The sequence below is a fragment of the Erythranthe guttata genome, chromosome 3 (genome assembly GCF_056151865.1).
Source record: "Erythranthe guttata isolate IM_541 chromosome 3, IM_541, whole genome shotgun sequence".
NCBI classification, from domain to species: domain Eukaryota; kingdom Viridiplantae; phylum Streptophyta; class Magnoliopsida; order Lamiales; family Phrymaceae; genus Erythranthe; species Erythranthe guttata.
The window spans coordinates 7,716,640-7,729,430 of NC_142535.1; the positions used below are offsets into that span (position 1 = coordinate 7,716,640).

At 38.3% G+C, this 12,791-nt stretch overlaps 1 pseudogene; it reads left to right on the forward strand.

Moving 5' to 3' along the window:
* The first annotated feature begins 952 nt into the window (after positions 1-952).
* Positions 953-6,892, forward strand: LOC148771687 (pentatricopeptide repeat-containing protein At1g25360 pseudogene; annotated as a pseudogene).
* The last annotated feature ends 5,899 nt before the right edge of the window (positions 6,893-12,791 follow it).

The window sequence follows — 12,791 nt, forward strand, 5'->3', positions numbered from 1 at the left end:
TCCTAGGAATTTTGTTATCCATCGATGCCACTGTAAAGCGATTCTCTTAAGATGAAACGAAGATAATTGAACTTGTTGTTCTGCTGCAATGTTTTGCAATGTTTTGGAACTCAAGTACTGCTCAACCTTGTATAACCATCCCGGTGGGTCCTCTCCAGTAAACTTGTGAAAAAATAATATAAGGTGATGAGTGTTTTGGTCGGTGTTGGTAATGGTTTGGTTTCGACGATTGGATGTCTCGCCAGCAGAGTGACTCTGAGTCTGGTGTATTCGTAGAGCTTGTATTCCATCAAGAATTTGCTCAAATCAAGACTCATGTTTTGCTAAGATATCGGTAACTTCGACACAAAAGTCGGAGTTGGATTTGCTGCGGGTTTCCATGGAGGAACCTTCTTTGTGTACGACTTGATATGAGATTTTTTCTAGAGGGAGTAGAAGATGACGAGAATAAGAAAAGAAGAGAGACAAAGGGGAAACTTATTTGACTGGTGCATGCCTTTTATTCAGATGTTCAAGACTTTATAAATAATATAATGCTGAAACTAACTACTATAAATAATAGCAAATAATTAGGAACAAATCAAACATAAGAAGGGAGAACTACACATGATAGCTCCATAAAGTTAGCAATTTACAAATATGACTAAGTCAGATAAAATCCACTCAGGCACGTGATAGAAGACCAAGTCCCATGTAGATAAGAAGTATTCATATCATAAAGACAAGTGAAGAACAAATAAATTAATTGGGTTTTTTTTTTCTATTTTCATGTTTGAGTTCTTTCTTAACCAACTTAATTCAAGTGACACAATGAATCTTAAGTTACTTTTATTTGGGGATGTCTTACTTTATGGTTATTTTTGGCCAATTATGCACTATGAATCAAGCTAAAACTCATAGTAATATTATTTATCAACACCTGCACAGTTACATATGTTTTATTTCGAGGTAAACTCCTGCTCTTTGCATCCATGCCCACATGATTGTTTCTGGGTTCACTCCACATGCCCACATCCTTTACCTTTTGATTAATAACTACTAAAATCTTTCAACTTTAACTTTCCAAAAAGAGTGTTCAACGAAATTCCTGAACCAGAGATGTCATTGCATGTGAGAGAGTTTGAGAAAACCACCACACCTTTTGTGGTGAATATAATCCGTATATATATATTCATAATTACATACAAGTATGGTAATTACAATTATGAGAGAATCAATTAAATTAAATATATAGCTACAATTGAGGGTCAAATATGATATAAATAAAAAGCCTTAAACTAAGGCAGATGACTTGGAGCATGATTCTCGGCAGGCTGAGAATCAGGAGGTTGATCCTTCACACCCCCCCGCAAGCTGAGCGTCGGATTTAAGCATACGTGAAGCTTGGATCGAAAGAGTTCAAATAGAGATCTCGACACACTTTTTGTAAAGATGTCGGCGACTTGCAAATGAGAGGGCAAATACTGAGTACGAAGCTTGCCAGCGAGAACAAGTTCACGTAGAAAATGATAGTCGAGTTCAATATGTTTTGCCCGCCTGTGAGAAATCGGATTTGAGCTAAGAAAGATAGCACTCTTATTGTCACATAGAAGGAGAGGCTGATCTGGTATAGAAACTTTGAGATCACTTAGAACATGAATTAGCCAAAGAAGTTCAGTGGCAGTGTGCGCTAAAGCCCGATACTCCGATTCGCAACTTGACCGAGAAACCGTGGGCTGCTTTTTGGCACTCCACGAAACTAAGTTTCCACCAAGATAAATACAGTAACCTGAGGTAGATCGACGAGTATCGGGGCACCCTGCCCAATCCGCATCGGAATAAGCAATCAAAGTTGATTGGGCAGTAGATGGAGAAAAGGCGAGGCCATAATGTAGCGTGCCTTTAACATAACGAAGAATTCGTTTGACAGCAAGGAAGTGATCCTCGGTTGGAGAGTGAAGAAATTGGCTGACAGAGTTGACAGCATGAGCAATATCCGGACGTGTGATAGTCAAATATTGGAGGGCGCCAACAAGAGATCTATAAAGTGTCGGATCAGAAAATAAAGAACCTTCGGTAGACAATTGCTGTGAGACAACCATTGGGGTGTGAACTGGTTTGCTGTCAAGTAGCTGAGCTCGAGTGAGAATATCACGTGCATACTTTAGCTGACTGATAAAGAGGCCATTTGAGGTATATGTGGCTTCAAGACCAAGGAAATAACTTAAAGAACCCAAATCCTTAGTGGAAACTCTGTATTAAGTTTGGAAGTGAATCTTTGAAGAAGAGATGAGTTGTTGCCTGTAACAATTATATCATCAACATAGAGAAGAAGATATATTATGTTAGAGCTTTTATAAAAAATAAATAGGGATGTGTCTGCACGGCTGCAATAAAAACCCAATTTAATGAGAAAAGAGCTCAGTCGCTGAAACCATGCACGAGGTGCTTGCTTTAGACCGTAAAGAGCTTTTTGTAACTTACAAACATGGTTGGGAAAACATGGGTCTATGTAGCCAGGGGGTTGCTCCATAAAAACATGCTCACTGAGATGGCCATTCAAAAATGCATTTTTCACATCAAGTTGACGAATTTGCCATTTGTTTGATACAGCAAGTGAGAGTACAACACGCACTGTGGTTGCTTTTATCACAGGGCTAAAGGTGTCTGTATAGTCAAGACCGGGTACCTGTGTATATCCCTTGGCCACAAGACGGGCTTTCAGACGTTCGATAGATCCGTCTGACAAAAATTTCGTTCGGAACACCCACTTTGATCCCACAATATTCGTGTTGGTAGGTCGAGGAACCAAAATCCACGTGTGATTATTTTTTAAAGCTTGGATTTCTTCATCCATGGCAGCAAGCCAAGCAGGATTCGCGGCCGATTTATAACCTTTGGGATCGATAGATGCTAGAAGAGCATAAAGAAGCCCAGAAGAATTCACAAGGCCGAGATATGCAGAGTGACGTGGTTTATAAATTCCAGCTTTAGCTCGAGTGAGCATAGGATGAGAAGATACTGGAGCACCAACAGGAGTGGAAACGCCCGTAGATGCGTCGGTAATAATCTCCGGAGTAGTGGAGTCGGACAACATTGGACCTGTATTAGAATTTATTGCCTGCATAGACTCATCAACTTGATCAACACAAATAATACATGGTTTGGATTGATGAATATGTCGGGATTGAGGCGCAGGGATGGACGTGGATGTATTAGTAGGAGACAGGCTTGGTTCAAAAAAATTGGAGATTTGGAGAGCTGATATGGGCTGGGCCTGGGAAGCTTGTTTAAAGGGAAAATAAAGTTCGTCAAATTGAGCATGCCGGGTGATATATAGTCTTGAGGTGGTGGGGTCAAGGCAACGAAAACCTTTATAAGACGAATGATAGCCCATAAATATACAAGGTATACTACGGGGAGAAAATTTGTTAGTCATGTAATCACGTAAACAAGGATAAACACGACAACCAAAGGGATGAAAATTTTCGTAATTGGGAGGGGTACCATACAAAATTTCGGAAGGTGACTTACCTCCGAGAAGTGGTGTTGGCAATCGGTTTATGATGTAAGTCGTAGTGCTAAACGCATCAACCCAGAATTGAGTAGGAATGTGGGAATGAAAAATGAGGGCCAATCCTGTCTCGGTAACATGGCGATGTTTTCTTTCTGCACGACCATTTTGTGCTGGTGTATAAGGACAAGATAGTTGGTGATGAATGCCAGAGTTACTAAGGTGTGCTTTGAAGCGATTGTTAGTAAATTCTGCACCACCATCACTTTGAAAAACTTTTATACGAGCAGAATATTGGTTTTCAACAAATTTTTGAAATTGAATAAAGGTGTTGAAGAAATCAGATTTCAATTTCAAAGGATAAAACCAAGTGAAACGAGAGACTTCGTCAACAAATAAAACATAATACATAAATCCAGAATTGGATTTAACGGGAGATGGCCCCCATAGATCGCAATGAATAAGATCTAAGACCTTTGAGGATCTATGATCATTACGTGAATATGGCAAACGGTGATTTTTTGCAACTTGACATGTACTACATAATACAGGAGACGACAATAAATAGGTAAGATGAAGTTGTCCTTTTTTATTCATAAAAGAGATAACAGAATGATTCACATGTCCAAGGCGAGCATGCCATAAATCATATGAAGCATACAAAGATTTATTTTTAAGGATAGAAACAAAAGCTGAATTTCCGCGTTCTAGCACATATAGGCCGCCATCTCGCTTACCGGTTGCCACCACTCTTCACGTGTGGCGATTCTGAATGGTGAAAAGAATATCAGAAAAGGTAACGTTAACTGGAAAATCACTCGTTAATTTACTAATAGACAAAAGATTTTTAGTGATGCGCGGGACAACAAGAACATCCAAGAGTTGAAAATCAGGGGAATGGGATATTTTACCGGTATGGGTAATGGGTAAAGATGCATCATTTCCGACAATTACACAATCCTTACCAGTATAAGAAGTGGGCTGATCCAAGAATGATTTTGTTGGGGTCATATGGGCCGAGGCCCCCGTGTCTAGATACCAATCTGAGGCCTCATTTTCGGAGATGGAACACGTTGCTTTGAATGCTTCGGCAAGTTGAGCCTGAGGAGTCTGACTGTGGCGTTCATATCTTTGTCTACATCGATCTGCATAATGACCATCCATGCGGCAGATTTGACAACGTGTGATTCTTTTACCAGTGGAACCTCCGTATCCACGTCCATTTCCTCGATTCGATTGAGAGCGAGAATTGGAGCCTCGCTGATTATATTTTGTAGGCTGGCGATTGGTGGCTATAAACACTGCAGATGTCGGTGCAATCGACTCCAATGATTTTTGGAAGAGTTCAAAACTCTCGGCTTTTGGGACAAGATCCATGAAAGTCGGCAAGGAGGGAAGGGACATTTGGGCAGTGGAGAAACTCGAGAATTCCGAGCCAAGACCGCGGAGAAACCAATGCACTTTATCTGTGCCATCAACTGGTCGTCCGATTGCATGGAGTTGATCGCAAAGGGCCTTGAAGCGAATTTCGAGCCTCGCTTCAGCAGTTGTAAGTCATCCTTGAGGCGAATTTCACGGGCTTTTGATCGGTGACTAAAAGTATTTTCCAAGGCAAGCCACACTTCACGGGAAGTGGAGAGTCCCACAACTTCAGCCATGGCCTCCTCGGTAAGAGAGGATAGGAGAAGGCTAAGAAGACGTTGATCGGTTTGTTTCCATGCCACATATGTGGGGTTTGGTGTTTGCGAATTATCAGCAGCAAGACGGGAAGGGATTTGTGTAGTGCCATCGACATAGCCAATTAATTCTTGGCTTTCTAAGAGTGGAAGGAACTGACTTTTCCATAAGAGATAGTTGGAAGAAGATAATTTGATTGTTATCATATGGACAAGTGTATTGAAGGGCAGAAGGGTGGAGGAAGATTGGGTAGTCATCGAGAAAAAAATTAGGGAAAGAAGATTAAGAAACCTAGTCTCTTGATACCATGAGAGAGTTTGAGAAAACCACCACACCTTTTGTGGTGAATATAATCCGTATATATATATTCATAATTACATACAAGTATGGTAATTACAATTATGAAAGAATCAATTAAATTAAATATATAGCTACAATTGAGGGTCAAATATGATATAAATAAAAAGCCTTAAACTAAGGCAGATGACTTGGAGCATGATTCTCGGCAGGCTGAGAATCAGGAGGTTGATCCTTCACAGCATGAACCACTTCAGTTGCAACATACTTGTGTTCGGGAAACCCAAAGTTGGCCAGGGAGATATTCAACAACACCCCATTAAGAATCCGTGACACCGTTTGCTATAATTCCAAGATCACTTGCTATTCCCATTACAACGACGGCCATCCCTGTTATTCAACTTTTCAAAGAAATGAGACAAATGAGTTTCAAACCAGATAATTTTACTTACACAAGTGTGAAGTGTGCATCCTCTCCACTGGCGTCATCATCTTTATTGATGACGTCAGCGAGGAAGTTATATGATGTTATGCTGGAACGTGATGAATTGTCATGGACGGCAGTAATAATAGGGTATGTGAAGAATGAATATCTTGATTCTGCTAAATAATTTTTTGACGGGATGGTATGGAATGCCATGATTTCTGGACATGTTCAGAAGGCGTTTGTTTTTGAAGTATTTGAAATATATATAGAAGTGTGCATTCTTTAGGTATCAAGCATTATGATTTTACGTACACCAATGTTCTCAATGCTTGTGCTGATGCTTGGTACGGAGGCAAAGCCAGGATGGGATTTTATGGTGTATGTAAATAATGCCCTGATTACGTTATACTAGAAATGTGGTGAACTCGAACAAGGAAGAAGTATTTTTTATTCGAATTGCATCAAGCATATCATTTCGTGGAACACAATTTTATCCGCCTAAGTGAGTATGTAATGGGAACATCCATGAGGCGAAATCCATTTTGAACAAAATTTCAAAGAAAAATATGTTATCTTTGACAGTAATGATTCCGGGATTAGCACAACACGATCCTGGTGAAGAAACTTTGAAACTCTTTAGCAAAATGAAGTCAAACATGCTCGAACCACGCATGTACGCATTTTCAGAAGCTATTACCTCATGTGCCGTACTTGCATCTTTTGAGAAAGGCCGCCAGCTTCACGGTCAGCTTATTCGGCTTGGCCTCGACTGAAGCCTTTCAGCTGCGAGTGCCCTTATTACAATGTATGCACGATGTGGTGTACTCGATGATGGTCACATTATATTTTTTACAATGCCTTATCTAGATTATCTGTCTTGGAATGCAATGATAGAAGCCCTTGGAGAACATGGACACGGTAATTAACCACTGCAACTTTTCATAGAAATGTTGCAAGACTCCATATTGCCCGATGACAACATGGACATGTGTTTTTAGTTGATGCCACTGCGCATCCTGAAGTGTAGACGGTATACAGTTATGTGGAGGAGTTGGTACTGAGGTTGAGGAAATTAGGGTATGTTCCGGACACTAAATACGTACATATAATCTTGAAAGCAAGCGAGAGAAATCACCATACATAACATGCACACAAATCACAAATTCAGAAACTCACTACCACACGGCAATTGTAATGCGAAAGTGAAAGGATAGCGATACCAAATCCAACACTAAATAACCAAGACAACTAACTTTTTCAAACATCGTAACAAAAGTGGGAATGTGAGGATTAGGCCCAATAGATCCGATTGCAACAAAAAAATCAAATTTAACCGGCACAAAAATCAAAAACCTCTCTCTCTCTCTCTCTCTCTCTCTCTCTCTCTCTCTCTCTCTCTCTCTCTCTCTCTCTCTCTCTCTCTCTCTCTCTCTCTCTCTCTCTCTCTCTAATAAATTCCTAAATGCAGTTGAGAAAAAGAAATTATGCATGACGAAATAAATGTAAGTGAAGAGACAAAAGTGAAGGGGATACTGCATGGAAAAAAAACGTATGGGATTTATCTTCACATTAATTATAAACTCAATCCCCAAAAATCTGATTTCCAAAGCAGTATCCCAGTTCAAACATTGTTCCTATTTGGTAGCACATAAAATAAGTTAATCGGGCTAAGATTTCCCGGTAATGGTTCCCCGACGACGTCTTTGGTAAAGGGTCCTTGGTTGGCAACCTGATCTTGGGTTGCTCTCTTGGGTAGCTCGCTGTATTGATCGCGCGGGTTCTCGAACTCGGATATCATGGCCGTGGTTGGTTGAGCTATGACTTCCTTCATCTTCGTATGCGAATCAATAATTGCCAGATGGGAGATGTCCCAGACGTTCGATGTTCTTATAGCTTTTGTGACTTTCAGCGGGGCGGTTCTTTTTCTCCTTTATCGCCGTAATTCGCGCTGCACGTTTTCGATTCGTTTTTCCTCTGCCAATTGATCCTCCTTCATCAGACGCTGTTTCTCCTGCTGTTTGGCGATATGTGCCATGAGGTACCCCTCATATGTTTCTACAACTGGATTTGTGGTTGACCCCCTGTCCGTGCGAACTCATGTCGTTGTTGTCGAAATTTGGCGCCTTAAACAACTCCTCCTCGAGTGGTTTAGACACCACCTCTTGTTTAGCCTTTTCTTTTTCGTAATTCTTAAACAACTCCTCCTCGAGACCTCACTCCAAAACCCTACTCCTTTATGACCATAAGAACGTACACAAGACGCCGGATCTTGGTCCGACGACGGTCGGATTACGAACGGAATTTAGTTAACATAGAGGAGAGAGTTTGTGAGAGAGTATCAAGGTATTATTATTAAAAAAAGGAAACCCTATTAGGGTTTCTTGCGTCCGTTTATATACAAGACTAGAAATTAATTAAGTTACTTAAATTATGTTATTAAGTTATACGACATTACTTCCAGCCATTGTTGATTCCCTCGTGATTCTTTGTCAATTAAAACCTCATCACAAATCTTGGTGGAGCTGGTCAGCTTCCTTTGTTTGTCCTTCCACTTTGGCCTACGTTTGTGGGTCGGCCGTCTTTCTTCTCTTTAATGGACCTGGACAAGAGCTATACTAGACTAGGTGAACTTATTGGACCGGCGAGCTTATTAGGTTGCCGCTCCATGGGCTTTCCAGATGGCTGACCAAGGCCCCAACACAGATGTTCAGCCTGGTTCTAGAAGTTTGGAATCCGAATTTGAATTTCGTTTCTTTATAAAATTTGTAGAACAAACTAAATACTACATGATTATCCAATTTCCCCCAAAATCTGGCAGTTGTTTCGAAATTTCTGCAATTAGTAAACCTTATGCCGCTCCTGTTTTCGGGTCAAACTTTGGGAGATTTGGAATTAGAATTTCAAAGGCAGTTCCTTCTTAAAAATCGTAGAGAGTATGGGGAAGTTTACGGATATTCTGAATCTTGTCTAGATTGATTGAGTTTGAGTGTATGTTCGAAGGGGGAAACATGGTAGTTCCAATCTGCATTCTAGTAGTTTATGCAGTGAGTCTTTCTGAGCTGTTTTCTATGTGTTGGGTTAAAACTTTGGGGTTAGTGTCTTCTGATGAGTGGTAGATATAGCTGTTATGTTCGAAATTGTAAGTTATTCGTCAATTTGGATAACCTATCAAATTATTATGATTTTTCAAAATATTCTGCCAGAAAACGAATTTTGTCAAATCCTGGCAGTTTCTGCTGCCATTCCTTGGGTTGTTTTAGCTATGTTGCACTCGTTATTTAGAAATGGTGTCTTGAGCGAACGCGTAGATATTGTTGTTAGCTTTAATTTGGCATAACATTTGTTTTGTTTCGAGATATGTGTAGCATGTTATTATTTTTCAAATAACTTGTACCATATGTGATTTTTCAAAGTTCTGGCAATCCTGTAATATGCTGGTTTCGGGTTGATTATGCTATTTTTGGTTCACAATTTGGGACCGAGGTCTTATGTGAACTCGTAGGGTTATTTGTTATCTTTGGATAAACGTGGAACTTGTTATGAATTTTTGAATAAACTGTATCAGCAAATGGTTAAAAGCCTGACGATTTATGCAGTCATGTTCTGGGGCTGTTATTGTTGTCTTAGGTTGATAATTTGGGCTTAGGGTCTCTGTGAACATGTTAGCTTTAATTTGATACTTCATTTAGGTTATTCGGGTATGTCTCAGGATCGTAGTAACTGTTAGAATAAATGATGGCAGTAAGGTATTCTTAATGTATGTTTTAGGGAACAAGTATGTGATACGATCGAGAATAATATGCGTATATATTAGCATTTGAAATCTTATTAAGTTCTAATATTTTTTAGGTGTTGAGCTTCACTCGAGGTTGAGTTTAAATGTGGTTGTTTTTATAGCCCTTGCACTGGACTCCTGGTGAGGATCTCTATTTCTTCACTATTATTTCTTGGAAAAACATATTGCGCACTGCAAATAAGATATATATTACTTCTTCTTGATCACTTAAATGTGATATATCTTACTTTTTCATATCGTATTATATTTTGATTCTTGAATTGTTGAAAATAATAATCTATTCAGAATCCTCTTGATGATTTGTAAATTCTATTAGTATAGTAGGTTAAAAGTCTCACTTTTAGCTATATAAATTTATTATCGAATTAATAAATAGTATATTATCAGTTTATAATGAGAATCTACACTAGGGCATTCAGTGCATTTGATTGATGGTTTGTCCATTAATTAAATGTACAAGTGTGATATTCTTATAGTATTCGAAATGGTGTGCAACGGCATACCACAATATCATTTCGAAAGTTTGTTTATAATATAAAGATAAACGTTTAAAATCTAGATGGAAATGGACTAATCATTGGTAAAAGATTGTAGCCCAATATTTAAGTGATTCGTCTTGATCACAGTAAACAGAGAATAACTTTTGTAGCTATTGTTTTGAATTATTGTGCTAGCACACCCGGCATGTGTTGAACCTGACAAAGTGAAATACTTGTTTCATCGTTTTTCATAAATGAAACTGTATTATTTCTAGTTGACAATAAATTACTTACTCTCTTATCCCAAGATAACTAACATACATATTTAATTGATGATCTCTACTTTGATGTCACATTGAGAGAAATTCATAAATTTAGTGAAATGGCCCCCGGTGCGTTGGGTAGAGACATTAAGAATTAATACTTGAAAATTATTTCTCGAAAAGAATCCACATCTTTGAAATATGGGATTGATAATAACCCTTGACTAGCTTATAAGATTTGTTTATCCCAAGTCCTGGCCAGGTGGATTTCGTATCCGGCATACACAAATAAGTTAAGCGGGTATAACTCATGAAAAGAAACCATTTAATATATTTAGCAGTGAATAAATTATTTGGTGGTTATAAGATATCTTAATCGGGGAGAATCTAAGTAATGATAATCGGAGCTGGAATGTAATATTTGAGAATATAAACGGTATTTGGTAGTGAAAATAAATAATAATTTAATTATTAAATCAATGAATTCTTGTAAGAGTTTGGATTTAATTAATTTTTAATTGCCCGGATTATATTTTCTTCTTTAGTTTCTATTGTAGCCCAATGAAGTTTCTAATTAATCGAGAAAATAAAGTTCAACCAATATAAAATATTGGAATTATTATAGCCGAAAGGTAAGTCCCCAATGGACTACAGTTTTCGACTATATGGAGTTATAGAAGGAATGGAATTTGTTTACATGTATTCCTTTCCACGTGTGACTCTGATTCATTGTGCTATAATTAATAACCTAATATTAACACAACATTATTTAATAAATCAAATAATCAAATTTATATGTAAACACTTAAATATAACTATTACGTATTTTAATTACATAAATTTATAATTAAACACTTAAAGACACTTATTACATATTTTGACCATGTATTATCCACACATGATCAATTAAGTCGCGCCTAAGCTTTCGATTTGCTTCTACTGATCTTAATGAATCACGACGGATCATATAATCATCTATGGATAGGTCCCTTGTTCTTGGATTCAAATTCAATTCTTCATGTATATCATAACTGTTAGAGTAGGTGCCCGAAGAGCCAACTAATTGTTGTGTTTTCTCACGGTAATCGTAAATTATCTATTTTCGTATTAATGATAAAAAAAACCCTTAAGCATTCCATATCTTTGTCCCTTGCATAAGCATAAATATAGTCCTTACAGTTACTTAATTACTTTAAATAGATCTAGTAGAATCATGAGATTATCTAAGTATAGTAACTGTTAAATGTAGTTCCTAGTCAACGGGTTACGTCAGTAATGAGTAGATCGGCCTTTCCCATTTGTGACTAGCACTTAATGTATGTGTACTGTGTCTCATCAGCCAATAATGTTGTGACATCGGCATACATAAGTGGATACTCATAAGTTGATGAGTTCACTGAACTCCCCCGATTTAGAGATCTCTAAGTGGTTCTCAATAATCAAGTAGAGGTTTCTATGATATAGTTGTAGACCATTAATCCATAAGACCCATACATCACCGTGACTTCACTAGAGGACCAGTTGTATCGTGATATGTCCCTGAGCCCCACCGAGGACCGCTCCAAGGGCCAGTGTTCGTGCAGTCCGAAATCTAGTGGGAGATCTGTGCATTGTAGTAGGGGATTCGGTCGATTGACCATCCATGGATATCATGTGTGTTCTTGCGATTTATAATCCATGAAGTCTGTGGCGACAGTTGAAAGTGTCGTGATTATAGTAATGTGTTTCTCTAATTCAAACACGAAGGGATTATATAATCAAGAACATCCACACAGTTATTGAACTCATAAAGAGGTCTCGATCAACCAGCCCCTCTAATTTAATCGGGATATATGTATTGAAGGGATCGTACTGTACGTGAACTATACCACACAGTTCTTGTAGGTACTTCATTTGTATCTAGGGAATCAGAATGTGTAGTTGCTAGGCGCCAATCTTGATTCGTTGGGTGTTTAAGTTGAAACGAGCTTCTTCTTAATTATAACTCTAGGGACGAGTTTAAACCACAATGTGTTCTGGCCCACGACTAGCTTACACCTGAACCATCAAGGGCCACACTACTCGTGTACTCGAGATCCTTAAATGAACGAGCTAAAATTAATTAGTTAATCTTAGTGTAATTGGAAATCAATGTGATAGACTCCAATACTCGAAATTTTTAATTACGGATAAAAATTAATAGATGAAAAGAATTCGATGGAAATTTAGTAAACTTTCTAAATTGTGAAGTCTCCCGATTTGGCAGGTCGTAAATTAGGGTTTCCAATTTCAGAAATTGGTAAATTGCAAAGTGGAACTCGTATCGACGAGAATTTTGTGTTCGTCATCAAAATACAATTGTTATATTTTTGCGAGCATT